Raw genomic sequence first — 20,169 nt, 5'->3', positions numbered from 1 at the left:
CACAAATATTTTCTACACCAAGTAGTCCTTGTATGCACATTTTGTTGGTAAATGCTGTGTTGTGACATCACTGCCTGACTAAGACTGGGACTTTGGGCTGTCTGGGACCATTTGCTGTCATCTGTGACCTTTTAGAAGCAGAGAGACCTATGCTTCCAACAAGGTAGTGATGGCTACTGAGTAAACTAGCAGATCTTAGGAGAGGACAAATGCTTCCATCAAGGCAGAAAACATTCAGGGTATCCATGAGACCTATTCATCAAGTAGATCCAGTGGAGATACTGGTGTAGAAATCTTCCCACATTCACATGACGCATAACCAAGTCCAGAATGTAGTAATACTGAGGTACAACCCAGAACATAATTAGGTTCCTCCTGTCTGCATTTATTACTGATGGACCCGACACTTTGAGGCTACAGCAGAGCAGTTCCTCCTCCTTTCCATATGGCTGATCAAGTACTGGACCTTATGGCATCTGCTGGTTCCCTGCTCCCTTCCACCCTCTAGACAACAAGGACTAATCCTAGAAGGAGTTATTTGGGCAGCTACTGCTACTCTTCAGAGAAATGAAATATACCAAAAAAGCCACATAAGGGCTGAGATTAAAACTGATGTTTCTGGCTCCATGCCCTTTGGAGGTCACAGAACTCTTTCTGATTAGGAAGAAAAATATTTGATTTGTAGAGAAATATTTCTGGCAAGAACAGCGAAGAGACATGCTATGTGATGGATATGGTTTTGATTACACTTTGAAAGCTTGCCTGAATGAAGCAGTAGCAGCTAAACAGCTCACTATTTAACCTTCCCTTCCAAACTTACAATAGCACTGCACTGCTTGGCCAAATGTTAAAATGGCATTTCAATACTAGTTACCTCCCAAAGTTTCTAAGAAAACTTTCACCTTGCAGGTTAAAACAATGGAAGGTACAAATAATCTTGATCAATTGCTCACGGATAATCTCTTCCTGTTTACTCAAACTGTTTAGACAGTATCTTTTTCCATTACAACCCTCACTTTAACAGCTGAATTACTCGAGGTCTGCTCCAATAGTAATGCCTCCCAGTTTTATCATGTTTGCCCCTGATGGCAGAGGTGAATTTTGGTGGTACAACAGTAGAGGCTGAACCTTCCCACCAGTATTCTGTTACATGTTGTTGCTGTGTGACAGATGGCAGCAGAGGGGCAGTCTGACAGAATGCTATCTAACATGGAAGTGCAGATGAAGCAAAGCTGTGTCACTGAACACTCCCATGCGGAAAAAATTGCACCACTGATATTCATCATTGCTCACTGAATGTTTATGGAGATCAAACAGTGGGTGTCAGCACAGTGAAGCGATGGGCAGCACATTTCAGCAGTGACCACAGGGGATCACCTCCACTGCTCCAGATTTTAATGAGCATGGTGTGCAAGCTCTTGTTTATCAATGGCAATAATGCATATCTAATGGTGGTGACTATGTTGAGAAAAGTGTTTTGTAGCTGAGAATTTGCTCCACCAAAAATGCTACTGTGCTCTTTGTATCTGTTGTGTTTTCCATGAAAATAAACTGGAGGCATTACTTTTGGAGCAACCTATGTATTTTGTTTCAAAGAAGTCCCTTATTTAATATCCCTTACATAATTACAACTGATAAATAAGAACAGGGAGAGGTGTCTTTTGCAAGTAGTCACTGCAGAGTGATCAGTCTGCTACAGTTAGCGCACTGTGTTAGAATGTATGCAGCAAAAGCCATATAGCAGAAATTATTTACACATCCAAATTTGCAGCTCTCTAACATCGTGTACTTGAGAAATCCCATTTGTGGTCTAAGCTGAAAGGAGAAACATTGCTCTTCCTTTTGTTTAAAAATTATTAGCATCGCAGACTGGAAGTACTTTGTTGCTGCCAGTGTTCTTGCTGTCCTTTTATCTGTGGACATTGTGGAGGACATGCCAACAGACCTAGGGATAACCATTTATTTCAGTGCAGATGTCTCAATGTTAAGAAAAGGTTTGGCAGAATTGGAATCCAGATTCTGTATCTGGACTGACTGATTTGGTTAGGGCTTAGTAAAGAGTTCTCTCATTTTGCATACATTTAAGTACTAAGGGGTTCTGTTTATTATTCATTTTTTTACATGGACACCACAAAAAAAAAACCAAAAAAACACATATTACCATGTTTCTCTGACTTCCTAATCTCTTCAGTGCAAGGTCTCATCTGTTACATATTTGGCCAGTCTCACTGGAGTCCTATTTCATGGCTTAGCCCAAAGCTCTGCCTTCATTTTATATAATGACTGTGGCACTAGTGCAACAGCATAATTTGGCTATCTGGATTTCCTGATAAAATTGCTAATATATCTTAAACCTATACATTGTGTGCCCCGGTGGCACAGTGGTAACAACGCCACATTGCAACACCGGAGGCCTGGGTTCAAATCCCCCCTGTGGTGCAAGTGGTAGAAGTGCCGCTCTGCTACACAGAGGCTCGAATCCCGGAGGTTGGACTCGATGATCTCTAAAGTCCCTTCCAACCCGCACCAGACTGTGATACTGTGATACATACATATTTTTATTTCCAAACCAGAGAAAATAATTTGCAAGGTAAATATTAACATTGCTGGATACATTATACAGCAAAAGCTGAGGAACACAGAATTTGCTTCTCTTTCCAAAGATATCTAGTTTAACAACTACAAGTACAAAGTAGTTTAATTTATTGAGAACTCCTCAGCAGAATTTCTTTTAACTTATCACCCCACCATTCTCCTAAAGTAGCATTCGGACCCACAACCTGTATTTTAAAAATATTTCATCAAAATCCTGTTGGTGGTGGGCAGCTATTATCTTTTTAAGCAGACTAGAGTTCTTTAGTAAAGGACAAGTTCTTCACACAGACTTGGAAATGCAAATAGCCAGATCTGGTAGCTGGGGGAATAGATTTGATTAAACTAGAAGCCATACTTTGCAAGTGCCTTTTTTTTTTTTTGTATCTGGAAATGCCCTTGTTGGGGTTTCAATGGCTACCTGGCCTGGTCCTTGAACCACCAGAACCACTCTCCTTTCTGTAGGCTGGTGTGGTCACAAACTTCATCTTGCACCCCAAAGGCTGCTGACTCCAAGAACAAGGAAAACCCAACTACAGAACAGGAAACTCAAGGCAATTGATTTCTTGAATCTGTTTCAATGCCACAGTCCTGGACTCATTTCACAGGTGCTGACAAGATTTGCATTGGGCAAAGGGGACACACACCTCAAACAGGATTCTGCTGGATTTGTTGCCTTGCTTACCCAGATAGAAGCTCCCACATTACAACTGCATGCATCCCACCAAGAAAGGCCAGACCTTTCACACACACGAGCCCAGACGTGGAATGTGGGTCTGCAGGTGCAGGTGTAAGACCATGCCTATAACACTTGTCAGGTAAGCTCTCTTTATATGACTAGGACCTGTTGTTCAGGTCCTGTTATTCTCCCTCCTCTGTCAAGTGGAGAAACTTTTCCCTGCTGAGATCCTGCTGTGCTTTGCCCTTCTCACACGGGGGGGAATCCACTAGATCTTGTGGAGATCAGTGTGCCAAAAGAGAAGCTCTGGCTCAGATCCTTGTCAGGCTGCATGTGAGCTATTTCCACACACAGCCTAACCAGAAATTTCCCTTCAGTTCTGCAGAGCAGGGCTAGCCCACTTCTAGTACTTTCTGCCTTGCATGCAAGAGCCATGGTGTTGGTCCATGACATCTTCAGCCCCTGTTCCCTAAATGCTTTCCTCAGGAATATCCAGCCTTGCTGCTTTCCCCCTGGAAAACTGTCCTTGATCAGAGGCATCAATACTGAGACCCTTCTCAAAGGCTACAACTGCAAACATGACCACTGCTTGCCCAGAGCACAAATCAAGGATGCTGTAGGGCCTTTTGAAGGATTTTGGTGAAAGCCTAACTGGCTCTGCATAGCAATTGAGAATACAGAGGTACTGATGTACTAGAGCAGCTTGGCTGTTTAGTCACACCGAACAAAAGTGAATGGTTCATGTTAGAAACAGCGATAAATTAATATGCATTGGCATATCAAGGTGCAGAATGCAGTATCTACCCAGAAGAGTGACTAAACTAACTTATTTTACATCCAATTATGTATCGTTATCCTGTCCTTCCTCTACAGTACTGTTGTTCAGGCAAAGGAAACTCCTGAAACTCCAATCAATAAATCAAACTTAAGTGACAACCATATGGATTTTCAAACAACTATGGGGAAAAAAAAATGTAGAAAAAGCAACTTAAACTGAAATAAGCATTGAAAAGAGAACTCCAGGAAAATGTTGTACTTGGTATGGTTTAGGCCACATCCTGATTTCACATCCTAATTTAATTCAGCATAAGTCTGAAACAATGCCAATAAATCCACTTTACATTCACCCCAGGTAATTGAGCAAACAAAGGCCTGGAATGAGATTAAACCTGGTGTTAAATTAACAGTTAAACATACTAGCACAGATGGAAGTTTATTCCCTAAAACTGTTCTTCCTGTCTCTTCATGTCACATTGCATTTTTAACATATCCAGACACAAACTATTGCAGATTTGATCGGTTCCTTGGTTACAGCAACAATTTCCACAGGCATTAATTATTTGAATTTGCAAGGTTTGCTTATTTAGTAGCAGACTGAATTCAAGCAGCCAGTTTTGCTATCGCAAGCTCTGAGCTACCCTTGGATCTATCAGGTTACGTGTTAGTCTTTGATGTGAGCAGTCTGGCAGCTTTCTCCAAAAAGTTTGCTGTTTCCTACTGCCTATAGAGACAAAAATGAGCCAGCTGCTTTCATAGAATCATAGAATCACCAGGGTTGGAAAAGTCCTAAAAGATCATCCAGTCCAACTATTCACCTATCACCAGCAGCTCCTACTAAACCATGTCCCTCAACACAACATCCAATCGTTTCTTGAACACCCCCAAGGTCGATGATTCTACCACCTCCCTGGGCAGTGCATTCCAGACCACCCTTTCTGAGAAGTAATATTTCCTAATGTCCAGTCTGAATCTCCCCTGCCACAGCTTGAGACCATTCCCTCTACTTTGCTGATCTTCAATCCATGCTACAAAGTCTATACATTTTCCAGATTCTAAGAAAATACTACTGGGAACAACAACAACAACAAATAGACATAAATGTTTCCTTTAGGATGGGAAACAGTAGGCAGGGTTCCCTAAAGCATCCCTAAAACACCTAGAAACAAGAGTGGCTATTTCCAAGGGAAAATACATACATAAATAATACAAATAGTTGTTTAGATCTATTATTTCCTAAGAAATCGAGAGCTTTCCATGAATGCTTCAAGGCTACTTTTACATTTCTATTTCTTGGTTTCCACTCTAAAATGGCAATACTGGGACATATATAAATTAATTCTTTTCTGTATCAGTAGCTTCAACCCAAGTAAAATAAACAGAAGAAAAGCTACTACATACTACCAGACAGCTCTAAGAACAACTGATTTCTGCAGAAGCTACTTTTAATCCCTGCGGGTGGTTAAACTTTTGTGCCTGCGTGTCCTCAAATGCATTCTGCAGCACCTGATAGGTATGCGACTGACTGACCCCTGTAATATCAAAGCACTATTCTTCAACTAAGCTTGTCCTGCTTACCAGGATAACCATAGGTCAGCTCTGAACATCTCTAAGCTACATACATTGCTTACAAAAGTCAAAACAAGATGCTTTTCCTGCATGTTCAGTATTTTATTAGTTTTTTGGTTATTTACAGGTAATATGGAAGATCTTGTTTCACGTCCTTAAGCTGGGACTCCAACCCAGGGCTCTATAGAGTAAGGCTCTACTAGGGAAGCTGTTTAAACAACTTTATAAAACTTTGTATAAATAACTACACAGCCATTAATGCAAAGATTACAAACCATATTCAATGATAACATAGTTGAGTGAGAGAGGAAGCCATTCTCTCTAAATTGATAAATATTTAGTTACAAGAGCCTAGAAAAGATCTCTTACAGAGCACCCTGGAATCCAGGAGCTGGAACATTCCCTTAGGACGTGTGTCACATCATGACTAAGCAGCATATGTTTGTTCTAGCTAATTCCAGCTAATGACTTGTATTACCTTTGAATGACTTGCCAGATTTAAAGATCACAGCTAAAAAAAAAAAAAAGTTTCCACAGTCTGGTGGAAAAAGAGCTCCAGGAGAGAATGAAGACAGAGGAAGCCTACAACCTGAGTCTTAAGGAGGACTTGAATGTTCCCTGTGATACTGGAAACCACAGCTACTGTGATTGCTTCTGTTTGGACAGTCAAGTGAATTTAGTGACTTGGAAGAACAACAATCCTTCCAAAAGAGGTTTTAAATGCAAGAGCAATGCAAGACTAGCTACCTGCTTCTCACAGGTGTGGTTACCTGATGCTCTGAATTGTAGCTGGAATTTCACAGAATCTCACGGTATTATGTTCAAGCAGAGGAAACCAGTAAAATGGCCTGAAAACAGAAATGCTTCTAAGAACGACCTTTTTTTCTTCCCTGTCAGGCTGGATATAAACTAATGAAACAATTAATTCTTCCTCTGGAAAACTTAAAAATCAATTTCTCCCAATTCTGTTCCTCTCCAGTATGACTCCTAGGTCTCAGATCAAGGAGAAAATAAGACACTGCATAACAGCAAGGTTCACCCAGACCTCCGGATTGCTGATTTTAATCGACTGATCTGTGGGTGAGAGTTGATCACATGATATCAGCAATGGTACTAAACGCAATCTAAGTAGCTTTCAGCAAACAAACACAGGGAGATAAAAGAAAATAAATAAATATGTGTATGTGTATAAGATAGTAAGCCTGTTCAGCTGTACTTTCAATGCGGTTGTAAACCGATAAACTATTCCAGAAAAGCTACATAAAACTGCTCCTGAATCTCTCTCTCTTTTTTTTTTCCTTTGGAGGTTGTGAACTTTAAGGGACTATTCAGGTTACAAAGGGTGCTGAGGACACATTCATGGGGCACCGTGTCCTAACAGGGCAAGATCCGTCATGAATCAGCACTTACTATGCCTTTCCTTCCATGTGGGACAGCAGTGTATAAATGAGCCAGACAGGAGTTTGTAAACACACCATCCAGTTTCCCAGCTGGTATGAATGAAGGATCAGGACACAGAGTGCCAGCATATCACAGCATGCATTCATTCCTTAAAGTAAATTCAGCCCAAGTTTTCCTTCGACAGTAAGCATTAGGGATTAAGCCAAGGGCTGACTGCCTAGTCAAACAAATGCCATTTACAAAGCTAGACTTTGCACTCCAGTGAATGCAGTGCTGACCAGCACTAAGAACTCAGGTCATTAGTCCCAAAATACTTTTAAAGTTACACAATCACTCTAATGAGGTAACTAGATCTAACTGAAACCTTTCCCATTTAAACCAGCATTCTGAAAACAAACAATACTGGCACCAAACAAGAAACACTGCAGATATGGGTTTTTAACTACTTAAGCAAGGCAGTTCCACCTCAGGATGCTGATACACGACCAACTTATGACAATTCAGAAGATGCTGCAGGAATAAAATATGTGGCTGCTTTTAGCCTGTCACTAAGAGGAGACAGAATGATTTAAGTAAACCTTTTCCCTGGAGGTTCATGCTAATATTTTTTACCCTAGGCTTCCTATAACCTAGCAGCACACACACAGTCACAGTTACCCTTCTCCTACCTGTTTTACTTTTTTTCCCCCTCCTTAAGTGCTCAAATAAAAACTCATGAACCAAATACTCACCCGCTGCACAACCATTATACACCTTATTATACAGTGCTTTAACACTGAGTTTATATGTATAGATATGTCTGTTAATTACAGAAAAAGGGAGTGATGAACTGAACTATGGCAACTAATTCAATACCTTAATAGGTGCTACTGAAGAAGTTGCATTATAGATCCAGAAGTATTTCAGTACTATTACTGGGCGGCAAAGGTACACAGAGCCAAGGAAGACCACAACTGACATCAAGGACTACCAACAGCTTAAGGAAATACAAGCACCTAAATTCCTCTGCTTCAGAGAATAAGAAATGCAAGTAGCAATTTCACTGATACCAAAGTTAAACTTGTGATAAATACTATCAGATTGGGCACAGGTCCAAGGCATTTTTAGTGAATATATGTCAACTCTTGGTAAGGCACTAAGAAACTACTATATTGTAGCTAAATACGGACTCCATAACGTACTGCTCCAGTTCCCCCATAAGCAGCTCAGTCTTCTGTTCTTAAATGAGGATCATAACTTACCCACAATAGCACAGCAAATGAGGACTTGCAAAGAACCACAGCATCACATTGTTCTCATTCCATGAATGCTACCAGACTAGAAGCGCCCAAAAGCTGCCACAGAAGACAATAGCAGCTTCTTCTGCAGCTTCTGCTCTCCTGGATATCACGACTATTCACAGCAATAAGAGCTGCAGAATCAAAGCTTACTACAACCAGAGAATTAAGGTTCAGTCTCAAGGCCTGGAATAACAGGTGACCTTCCAGAAGAGTGAGCTGAATCCAAAGCTAACTGCCTTTAAACTGACTACTGATTCCAGCTCTGGATCAGCTTTGCTTTCACTCAGGCCCTGATTCCTTGTATAAATCCTCCTGTGTCAGAGCTTCATGACCCAGCTATCACAGAGCTTTGAACTTCAGTGTTACATATCCAAGACTCTCCTTTCTCTTTTCGTAATCTACTTATATTTTCCCAGAACTCCTCCTTCACGTTGTAATTCTAGTTTGACACCTCCTGGCACCATCACACACACGCATTTACAAAAAGAAGGAAAAAAATAAAAAGCCCAACCCAAAACACATGGTACTCAGGCTTAGGCAAAGGAATTTCTCAACCAGTTGCTTTATGAAGTGCTGCAGAGTCACAGACTTCTGTAAAGTAACACCAGTACTGGGACTTCCGCACTCTCACAGACTTGGCATTGCCTCCAGATCAGCCTGTTCTGTCAGCGTTTCAAGCTGGTCAAACTTTTTCCTGCTTCCCCTCTCACCAAGCACTCTTGTTTACAGAGAGTCATGTTCGGCCTCCACACCAAGCTCTCCCCTCCTCTTGCTAGCTCTTACTGAGAAGCAGCAGACCGACCTACTGGTCATGCAGGTTCCCTTGCGTAAAAGTAATGGGAAAAAAATGATTAAAACAGACAAAGCAAAACAACAAACAAACTAAAACCTCCAATCCCAAGCCCTTAACCCAGCAGTTCTGAGACTGATCCCAAACCTGTCCTACAGTGGCCATTCTCCAAGGTGCCTGAACACTTTCTCTGGGAAGGCAGCTCGTAATCAAAAACAGATGTCCTAATGCAGTCTCTATTGAGGAGAGTGCAAATTCTCAAGCACAACGATGATAGAAATCTACTAGACGTGGTGCTGAAGAAAATGTAAGTTTATAGAACTATCTCCATACTTTTAATAAAAAGTATCTATGATACTTTTACCTGGTGCATGCGACATATTAACACCGTTTAAATTCTCCAGGGGCAAAAAGGAAATTCTAATGCAAGGAATCAGGGCCTGAGTGAAAGCAAAGCTGATGCAGAGCTGGAATCAGTAGCCAGTTTAAAGGCAGTTAGTTTATTTCTCCAATAATCACAAATGGAGAAAGTGCTAATTAATGAATTATTCCCTCGAGGGTCTTGTTTTCATGGTTCATAAATCAGATTCTATTAGAAAAACTGACCGCTGATAGCTGCAGCAATATTGGAGAGCTTTTTGCCTATTTAAGATGCATTATTGCAATGCCTGATGCGTGCCCCATTTTTTCATTAAAAAATAAATCACTCAGTGCCTCTAATAATTTCAGTACAGACCATCAAGAACTGAATTAAAGTTGAACAGAAACATAAGCTTTCAGGATCCAGAGGACAAACTGAGGTTATCGCTTCAGATGCTTTAAAAGATGAATGTACAATTTGACCTGAACCAAACTTCAAAGTCAGCGAGGGCCAAGAAAAGATAAAAAGAAAAATGAAAAAGATGTCAGCAATTACTTAGCATGGAAATTTCAGTAATGAAGAAACACGTACTTATGTTAGAAGTAGTTTTTACGCCTCTTATAAGTAACTTGATACTTAAAAAAAATAAAAGAAACCCAGCTAAATATATGACTGTACAACATTTGTTGTTTTCATGTTACAGTATGAATGGCCGTGTTGTCAGTTTCTTATAACGCAGATATACCCCAAATATGGTGTAGCAAGGGGAAAAATTTCTTATTCCACCCCATACTAACCTGGAGACCTACTGAGCCAAATAAAAATGTGGGGGAAAGGGTGGGTGACAGATAATTTCTTTCCAAAAAAAAGCTACTTTCCACAGAATCCACAGCAATTATCTTTTATGGGCTCACATCCATCTCTGCAGATTTTTACTACTTCGAAATAGTGTAATATTTCCTAAAAGAATTGCTCGAGTTTCTCATAGCATGCTGGAGAATTCTGAGTATCCCATGATCATCACTCACTGCAACAACTACAAGAGCTTGGAAAATACTGCTAAAGATATAAGTAGCATACAGAAATCCTTGCCAAAATTCCGTATCAACTTACCTCCTCCACTCTTTTCTCCAGCTGCAATGAAGCACAGTGTGGAAAAGAGACATTCAGGTGTGCGGCACATCTTCACATCTGCACTGTGTTTAAATGATCATTCTACCATCAGTTTTAAATGAATTTTAGGGTAGATACTGGCAGCAGTATGATCAAAACATCTGAATGCTTTTGGCCCAACAAACGCTCTGCCAGCAAGAGCTGCCCCAGTCTCTTTGGCATGTTCAAGAGAAAATTAACTAGTAAATTTTTTTGCAGACTACTAACAACAGAGGTATTTCCAACTGATCGTTTCTTTATGTGAAATGAGCGCATGATCTCAGGATGGTTCTGGCTGTAAGGTGGCATTACATCATTCACAATCCCTGTTGACACTGAGGCTTTTGGCACAATTAGGCAGACAACACCTGCCTTGCTAGAATTCAGATATGTAATTCATTACCAGTTCAGCTCTCCTGATACAGTAATCAGTGCAAGTGCAGCTCAGATAAGCACAGGTTTGTTTTCTGTATCATTGCGGATGTTCCAGCCAGTACAAATCTGACTCACGGAAAGACTAGATAACACAATCAGAAAAAAATAAAAAGTTCCAGCCTTGTTCTTGCAGTGGCTCCTACTTTCACTATCAACTGCAAATGCATTTCAGTAAGCCCTAATTTAGCCACTTCAGCGAAGGTACACTAGCAGAGAAATCAGAATTACAACTGACGGTAGGCAGCAAATTTAGAACCACAGCACACTCATGTTAGCTGACCATTCATGGTAAACCCTCCCCAATAGTCATTTCCTAGGGCCCATTCTATGCAGCAACCAGATGTATATTGGTCTTTTAATTTTTTCCCCCTTTGCGGTCCAACTGAAAACCGCTCAGCTTAAAGGCGGGATCTCTAATCCCTCTCTCTGTTCCTGTCTTTGCCCACTCTTCCTCTGCTCTTCAGAGTCTGGGGAGTGCACGATAGTTTATTTTTCAGCTTTGCTGCCCACATGAAGAGGTCAGAGTGGCAAGCACAGGCATCACCATTCTACTCAATGCACTTGCTCGTGAGACCAGACATAACCACTTGTACCGCTGTGAGGTTCTGAGCGCCATTTCACTGCTGTATAAACACACAGCTGGCTGGCTGTCATTCTGTCAGGATGCAATGACCAGAAAATATTAAACATACACAGTAGCTTTATATAAAGGCAGAGGATGCAGATCAAACATTGCAAAGTAATTGTGTGAGCTTGGTCATATATATGACAACGTAAATGGCATCACATGAAATGGAAATAACCATTTCCCTAATCTCCGTCCAAGAGCAGTTCTAGTTTTACAGGTATGGAAAGACTACTACTGGATCCCTTGGCTACATCCTTCAGTATCAGACACCATAGTCAGGTCTCCTGACTTAGTTCTCCTATTGTAATGACAGCCATCCATTTACCTAAGGTGTACTTGAAGCATTTTGCTAACTACCAGGCTTGCAAGCTCACAGTGCAAATACAAGCCAAAGCCTAGAATCAGGTTAACATCTGAGGTCTGTACACTAGTGGTTGTGTTGTGTCTTTGAGGTCGGACATAACCTGCTTCAAGCTCTATCTGCTGTGACAGAGCACTGCTACTGCTAAAACAGTATCACCCATCCCATAAGCTCTGATAGCCATGTGAGTGTGAGTTAACAAATTGAGACCTGTTCTATTCTTAAAGTATATGGAAATCATGATATCATTGAAGGACATCTAAAATAACCCTCCTGGGTTTTGTGAAGCAATGTAAGACAGCAAGTTTCTTAACTATCTCCTGTGAAGTTTAAAATAACTCAAAACTACCCCCTTAGCAATCTCAAGAGATGGGATTTCCTCCATTCTCAGCAGCAAAGCAAAAGGCAAAACAGATAGCCCTGGGAGCTCCTGAATTAACAGCACCAGACGTTCAGAAATAATCTTTGTCTTGGATATTATAGTTTAATAGGGTTCTGCAAGTCTTTCAGTTGGTTCTGTGCCTTGAATTTCCAGTCTTTAACTGCAGGCAGCACAATTTCAACTTTACACAGTCTATCAAAACTTTGAAAAAAACAAATAGTTCCATAGAAAGTAAGATGCTCTTCAGAGTTACCTATAGCTTTGTATCTCACGTTTTTACCATCCCATTTCAACTAGAATGCAAACTTTGTTCCAAGTTTTTCTTGTACACAGGGCATTCAAAATTTCTTGTTTGTTGGTTTGTCACTAAGAACACACCTGAATTCCTATCAAAACCTTTATTTCTGTGGGGAGATTCACCTCTTCCTACTCAACCATCCTCATTAAGAACAAGCCTCTGCAGAATTTATCTGAAGCTGGCCTACAGCTTTTAAAATCATGAAGATATCCTGTAGACCAGTAGACAAAGGCAACACAATTGCATATAAGTTCTTCCCTTAGGAGTCTGGACTAAAATTCCTGATGTGGTTCTATGTAGTAGATTACGTGCATTATGACTGCAGCATTTCACAGTTTATTCAGTGCCACCTGGTATCCTTTTACTGCCTTACTCCTTAGAGGAGAAGCATTTGTTTGTTCTGAAGAGGAAACTCAATTACAAAAAAGCATCTGACAGTACCAATCCCTGCCCCAACTCTCTAAAGCTTTTGCCCTGTGTTTTCATCTAATCTCAGGAGTACAGCTTCTGGAGAGAGGACATGGAGGCAGAGCACACTAAGATTTGGATACACCTGTGTTCAGCATAACCTTCATGAAGCTCATGATTCCTACCCCTTTCTTAGCTTTGACTTGCAGTACATGATACTAAAGAACAGATGACCAGACAATCCCAAAGTAGCTCTAACTAATCTTGTCTGTGAGGGCGAGTATTCCCTCAACCCTCTGCCCCACATTCATTGAAATCCCTGAGTTCCAATGACATTAGATGATCTTTCAAAACAGCATTAGGCTCACTCAAGGCCCATTCAAATAACAAAAAAAGCACAGCCATGATTTACAGTGCATCAGGCAGTGACTCGCATAACTGCCTCTCCTGAGAGCTCTTTTGAAGTGTACATGAGTCAGACTGACAGCAAAGCACAATTTGCCATCACCAGGCATTCAAGGGCATCCACACTGTCTCTTCTGCGGCATGTCTCATTCTCCTATCTCCAGTATAGCTCTTTTCTGTCTCCCTCTGGCTCTCTCAAAGCAAACTACATTTTATTAATTTGCTGATCGGGTCCATTTACACTGCAGAAATTACATTAGTGACAAATGTAGGATCTTTGAACACTGGTGAAGCAGAAGTTAGAAGTTCTTGCCTAACTGATACACAGTTTTCATGTATCTCTGGATCAGGCCAAAGTCTTACTTACAAACTCAGAGACATTAAACTCTGAACTGTGGTTATTTGAGTAATGCTGAACACCCCACTCAACAAAGCTCAGTTGTCTGTACAGTCTGCAATACCAAGGTGGTATTTATCTCCACTAACACCTGCTTGCCTTTTTGTCTGCCTTAAACTACTCCTGACATTGGCCTACCAATAGAGAGTGGACACTAATTCCTAAGCAGCAATCAACAAATTGTTTGATCTCTTCTGTGCACAGATGAAAACAATCAACAGCATGATTCTTTCTTCACAGTTGTCATACATAACAACGTGGAGAAGAGACTTAGGTTAGCTATCAAGAAGAAATTTTTTTATCAGGGAGTGGTGAGGCACCGGAGCAGGTTGCCCAGAGAGATTGTGGATGCCCCATCTCTGGAGGCATCCAAGACCAGGTTGAATGGAATTCTGGTCAGCCTCATTTAGAAGCTAGCAACCCTGCCCACGGCAGAGGTTTTGCATCCTCCAACCTAAGCTATTCTATTATTCTTTAATAACAGTTATACAGACACGAAGATCTGAAGTTGGGTTTGAGAGTGAAAAGTAGCATGGCTGTACTGTAGTGTTTTATCTAAACTATGTGCCTCAGTTAATCAATGAAGCAGGAATACCACAATGACAAGATCATACTGCTGCCAACGCTCAAAGTTAATTTAGCATGATGTGTGTCATTTGGACAGGATAAATTTTGGCCAGTCTACAAAGAAATTCTACAGAGGCGTCTCACTTCCCAGCAGATGTGGACATAACACACGTACCAGAGCGATCATTTCTGCTAGGCATTTCATTCAATAAGCATTCCAAAAATAACACGATTCCCAAATTTGTAAAATAGCGACTATTATCAACACATATATAATTATTATGGTAGTAAGACAACAAAGAACAGTGATAAAATGTCATTGTCAAAGATCAGAGATATATAACTAATAGCACTGTGCGCATATTTACACATACAGATACATGCATACTGTGTTAGAAGTTCAGGTCAGGACAGGTTATTATGTTTACATACACATTTGTATGCACACACATGAACCAGTACTTGCAATACAACTACAACATTTGGAAGACAGAAATGAAGCCTTTCCTTTCTACTTACCTCTTATTAATTTGCTTTTGCGTCATCCTATATAATGAAAGTAACCAAGTCATTTATAAAAACAATAACGCTAAGTCATGGTCTAATTCCCTAGCATCACCAAGACATGCTGTTTTATACGTATGATCTAGACTAGGACAGGTAAGGAAATATATTTTGAACTAACATTTCACCTGACCATATTATTAGCTCTCAGAACCTTCTGAACAGAGCATACACACAGAAGCCCAGGACGCATCCCTACAAATTGAACAGAGCAGCATTCCAAACAGCTCTGCTGAACAAACATGAAGCAGCAAAATAGATTAGATCAATATACTTTGCATAATTATTATTTTTCTCTATTAAAAAAAATACTCTAAGGTGTCGTTTTTTGGAAGATAACACCAGATTAATTACAAAACAAGTGATGTTTTATGTAATCCTTATGTCCATCTCATTCAAATATACAGCTCAGCGTCTGTGCTAAAGAATCAGATTAAAATTTTTGTTTAAAGGGGAAATCTAAGGATGAAAAAAAAAGAGGGATAAATTCATTTCAGGAGTTTCAGATCTCTGTAACACCAACACAGATCAAAAGTCTACACATCATATAAACTAACAACCCTCCTCACTCTCATCAAATCTTCCAAAGAGTCAGTGAGGGTATTTCTTGCCACTTGGGCCACAGATTTCGATACAGTTCAGTGCTGTACACGACTTACCATGTAGTATCTACTTAGTTATCAGGGCTGACTAAAGGGATCTTTATTCTAAAATAAGAAATAAGATTCACCACCAGCAGCCAATGCTCAACAGCCCTCCAGCTTAGCAGTACTCAGGACAACATAGTTCCTGCTAACCACCTGAAAATCATGCATGACTGGGCACTTATGTATTTTAGCATGAGTGGGATGTGTTAACTATGAATAGAAACAGACATGTGAACCTTTTCAAAGTACAAAGCCTAGTTCTTTGCATCCAGTAGGGTTAACTGCAAGTATCTAGTATTAAAACCAGCAGCAGTTTCTTTCCACGGAAGTGAGAACACACTGCTAACACATGCATTTCATAGAATCATAGAATCATTAAGGTTGTAAAAGACCTCTAAGATTACCTAGTCCAGCCATCCATCCACCACCAGCATTACCAACTAAACCACGTTCCACAGTACAACATCTACACATTTCTTGAATATCTCCAGGTATGGTGGCTCTACCACTCCTTGGGCAGCCTGTGCCAGTGCCCAACCCTTCTTTTGAATAAGTTTTTCCTAATATCCAACCTGAGCCTCCCCTGGCACAACTTGAAGCCATTCCCTCCTGTCCTATTGCAGAGAAGCAGCCAAACTGTACCTCACCACAACCTCCTTTCATGTCACTGTAGAAGGCAATAGTTTCCCCTTAGCGTCCTCTTCTCTGGATTAAATAATCCCTGTTCCCTCAGCTGTCTCTCATAAGATTAGTGCTCCAGTCCCACCACCAGCTTTGTTGTCCTTCCCTGGACACGCTCCTAGGCCTTGCTGTCTTTCTTGAAGTGAGGGACCCAAAACTGAACACAGCATTCAGTATCCAGCCTCGTCACAGCTGAGCACAGGGGCATGATCATCTCCCTGTTCCTGTTGGCTACATTACTTCTGATGCATGCCAGGATGCCATTGGCCTTCCTGGCCACCTGAGCATACTGGTGGCTCTTGTTCAGCTTAAAGTCAACTAACACACCCAGATCATTTTCCTCTGCAATTTGGTTATGCAAATTAGCTTTCAGTTATTAAGTCAGAATGGAAAACGATTTTATTTTATTTTATTTTATTGCAACTTTTAAAGGTTTTGTTTAACATTTAGGGCTAAGAAGTGAAGTTACTCAGTCAATTAAAATATTTCAATTTAAGATGATTTTTATACAGAAACACTAGCAAGGACCAGCAATATGCAGTTTGCTTTGATTTTGTGTCTTCAGACTCATCAGCACAAAAATTGAAGACTTAGATGTCAATAATGTGCCTTAAGCACACACAAGTAAGAGACAAGTAGCTCCTTGAAAAGTTGTAAACAGCTCAACATAAGTCACTCAAACATGTTGTAGTCTTCCAATACACATTTCAGGACAAACCAGTTAATCAGACAGCTCCACAGCTGTGTTTCTCTCTGAACAGCTGATGTCAGATCCTCTGCCATTTGAGCATCCCACACAAAACTGTTAGCATCCAGGTGATTCAATTCCAACTCAAGAGACTAATGAACTTGTCAGCTTTTGTCACACCTCATTAAGTGATAGTGGGGTGGGGTAGGTATAAGAGAGCCTAGTGCTGCTTTTAGGATGTTTTGCTCTCATCGTGCTTCTTAGCTGCAAAAGATGGATGGATGACACAGATTTAAGGGTCTTAACACCTATCAGGTCAACATACAATTAACAGCTATATAAAGATTTGCATTTGCTCTGTAAGGATACAGTTTGTTCACCTAGCTTCACTTCTTTCTTAAGGGTCCCCTTCTTATCAAGGCATGAAATACACACACCACTAACCCAGTTTTCAGTCCAAGGCTGCTTTCAGTCAGGCTGAAAATGCACTCACATTGAGGATCCCAACTCAACTGCTTACATGTCAGTGTCTCATAACCCACCACCATCATATCCCAAAGTTCCAGGGCAGTTACTACACATTTCTTTGGAAGATCAGCCTGGTTCTGCCTAATGCAGGACTAGACCCACAGGTAAGTGTTCTTTAACACCTAATTTTGCAGGCCACTGAGCACCAATGAAAGACCAAGAATGTCCTTGGGTGTGATTTCTTGCATCTGAGATGACTGTGTCCCCAAAAAGATCCTAGTAATGAAGATTATCATTAACAACACCAACAAATCCTATAATGTTGTCACAAGTCCCACACGGTCCATGAGATAGACATCCATGGAGTCATTGCATCTTGAGATCCGTGTGACCACAAGTGCATTTCTGACATGGAAAATTGCTTGCTGACAGGTTGCCCTGCAGAAAAGAAACTACCTGTCACAAATTGCTTACAGGCCACCCACAATACTAAATATTGCTAACTTCCACGTTCCAGAAATCCAGACCCATGGATGATTCTGGCTTACAGTCTAACCTTTATGATTAAAAACGACTAAATCATTTTACTTAGGGCTATGAGGGACCCAGAGAAGTTGTGGATACCCCATCCCCAGAAGTGTTCAAGGCCAGGCTTGGTGGGTTCCTGGGCAGTCTGATCGAGTGGCAGGGTGGATGGAACTAGATAACCTTTGAGGTCCCTCCCAACCCAAGCCATTCTATGATAATACAATAGTTCAGCATTTACAAGAAATATCCAGTTAAATACATTCACATGTGTTTTTTCCTCATGGTGTTTAGATTATTATTGGCCAGATGGGCTTATTTCAGTGAGAGGTAGCCCTTTTCATCTATCAGGCTGGCCTCTGTACATCCAAAGCTTGTCCTGAGAAGTGCTGGATTTGATGAACACACATAGGAAGGGCACACTACATAGACCCTGCAAACACCATTCACACTCAGAAACATCAGCCATAGTGGCTGTAGATAACCCACACTCCTGTTTCCCTCCCCTATTCAGTCCTCCTTTACCTGCAACCCTTCAGCATTTGTGTTTAAACTCAAGTACAAACACCTGGCTTATTTCCTCCAGTATTAAAGTGCAGAGGCTGAGAAAGTAGGAGTCCAATTGCTACAAACTTCTCTAAAGGAAGAATAAAGAGGGGAAAAATAATAATAATAATAATAATAAAAATAAATAAATAAATCAGCAAAGCTGTGGTCATGGTCAAACTCATTTCCTTGGACTGCAGCTCTTTCGTTGTTTCCTTCTTGGCTTGGCCACATGCAGGTTTAGACTCTCTAAATCATAACTCCAGACAGGAACTGTCCCGAATCATCACAATGTGCATTTGCCTTCAGAAGGCTGAGAGCCTCAGGCAATGTCTAGGATTTTACAGAAAGGTAGCCAACACCCATTACCTATCACTTTAAAAACCCAACACGCCTTTTCCAGCAGTAAAAAAGTAACTCTTTTCTAGACATAAAATACCCTTTTCATTGCCCCACCCAGCTGAAAGTAGCAGTTCATCAGCATCACCTGCAAGATAGAAGCAGTACTACCTAATTCTATACATTTGTTCCTGTTTGCTGGGCCTCTCAAGCAGGAAATGAATCTTTCCGTCAAGTACTTTGTATATAAATGCTCAGTGAATAAGATAGCTCAATTTTACCTTCCAACTGATGAAGCTGCGCCTCCACACTGCAAATCTGACCGGTCACTGAAGAGAATTCATTCTCCCTGTAACATCTATAATACTGAAAGAATATTCTGTTTGCAGAAAAGTAAATGCCAGTGGAGGTACAAAGCTGACAACTTTGAAAATAAAACTTCCAGTATTCAGAGCAAGTATAGTGTAGAGAAAGCAATAAAAGCTTTTCTAATTGCAACATACAGTGTTTAATTGCAGCCTGTCATAAAGTCTCGCTATTTTATTTTTTTTTTAATTAGGCCACATCCTTTCAATCTCTGTTCAACACAAGGTAACACAACACATAGTACAGAAAAGGTTTTTCTGTACTATTATAATCAATGCATAATACTCGTGCTTATATTCTTCTAAAAAGACATGGAAAATCAGAGGTCTCAAAAGATATTTTCTACATAAGCCTTCCACCTCAAAGATAGAATGGCAATTGTGCATCTCTAGCAAATAACTTCCTTTCACCCAAGCATAAAGCTGACTTTTAAGATGCCCATGTTCTGAACCCTTTTATTCTCTAGTACTCCCTTTGCTTCTATTAGATTCTGGTACCATCACTTTGTTAATTCACAGATCATACATTGGTTAATGTTACACCAAATAATATTTAGTAAAATAATTCATTATGACTGCAGTCTTGTGCTTCTGCAAAGCGAATTTTACCTTGTTGTGTATAAATAATGTTTCTGAAATAGAATAATTAAAATAAAAACCACCAAAAAAAAAAAAAAGGCAAATTTCTAGTGCAGAAGCTAACCAAGCACATGGCTGATCCATTAAGTTATTTTGCTAAGACTAGACTATAGTAAACAGAATGGAAGAGCGCAGAGGCAGACTTACTCGGAGTTATTTCCTATTAAATAAAGCATTCCACCCCTCCCAAAATATCAGCTGCCAAGTGCTGACATCTTTTAGGCT

At 40.5% G+C, this 20,169-nt stretch overlaps 1 long non-coding RNA gene across 7 annotated transcripts in view; it reads right to left on the bottom strand.

Moving 5' to 3' along the window:
* Window positions 1-20,169, bottom strand: part of LOC107310053 — a 37,510-nt gene that overhangs the window by 12,653 nt on the left and 4,688 nt on the right. The window contains exons 5-7 of one of the 7 annotated variants that reach the window (XR_004306188.1): window positions 18,581-19,306; window positions 18,318-18,488; window positions 16,771-17,968 (exon numbers count right to left, since the gene is read on the bottom strand). The exons of 3 other annotated variants lie outside the window; for them this stretch is intronic. This is a non-coding gene — a long non-coding RNA (uncharacterized LOC107310053). Of the gene's footprint in view, window positions 1-7,845; window positions 9,121-16,770; window positions 17,969-18,317; window positions 19,307-20,169 lie in introns of those variants that run through there. 3 more of the 7 variants (XR_001553453.2, XR_001553452.2, XR_001553450.2) reach the window with 3 other exon arrangements.

Source organism: Coturnix japonica, chromosome 2 (genome assembly GCF_001577835.2).
Source record: "Coturnix japonica isolate 7356 chromosome 2, Coturnix japonica 2.1, whole genome shotgun sequence".
NCBI classification, from domain to species: domain Eukaryota; kingdom Metazoa; phylum Chordata; class Aves; order Galliformes; family Phasianidae; genus Coturnix; species Coturnix japonica.
This window is presented reverse-complemented; position numbering and strand designations above follow the sequence as displayed.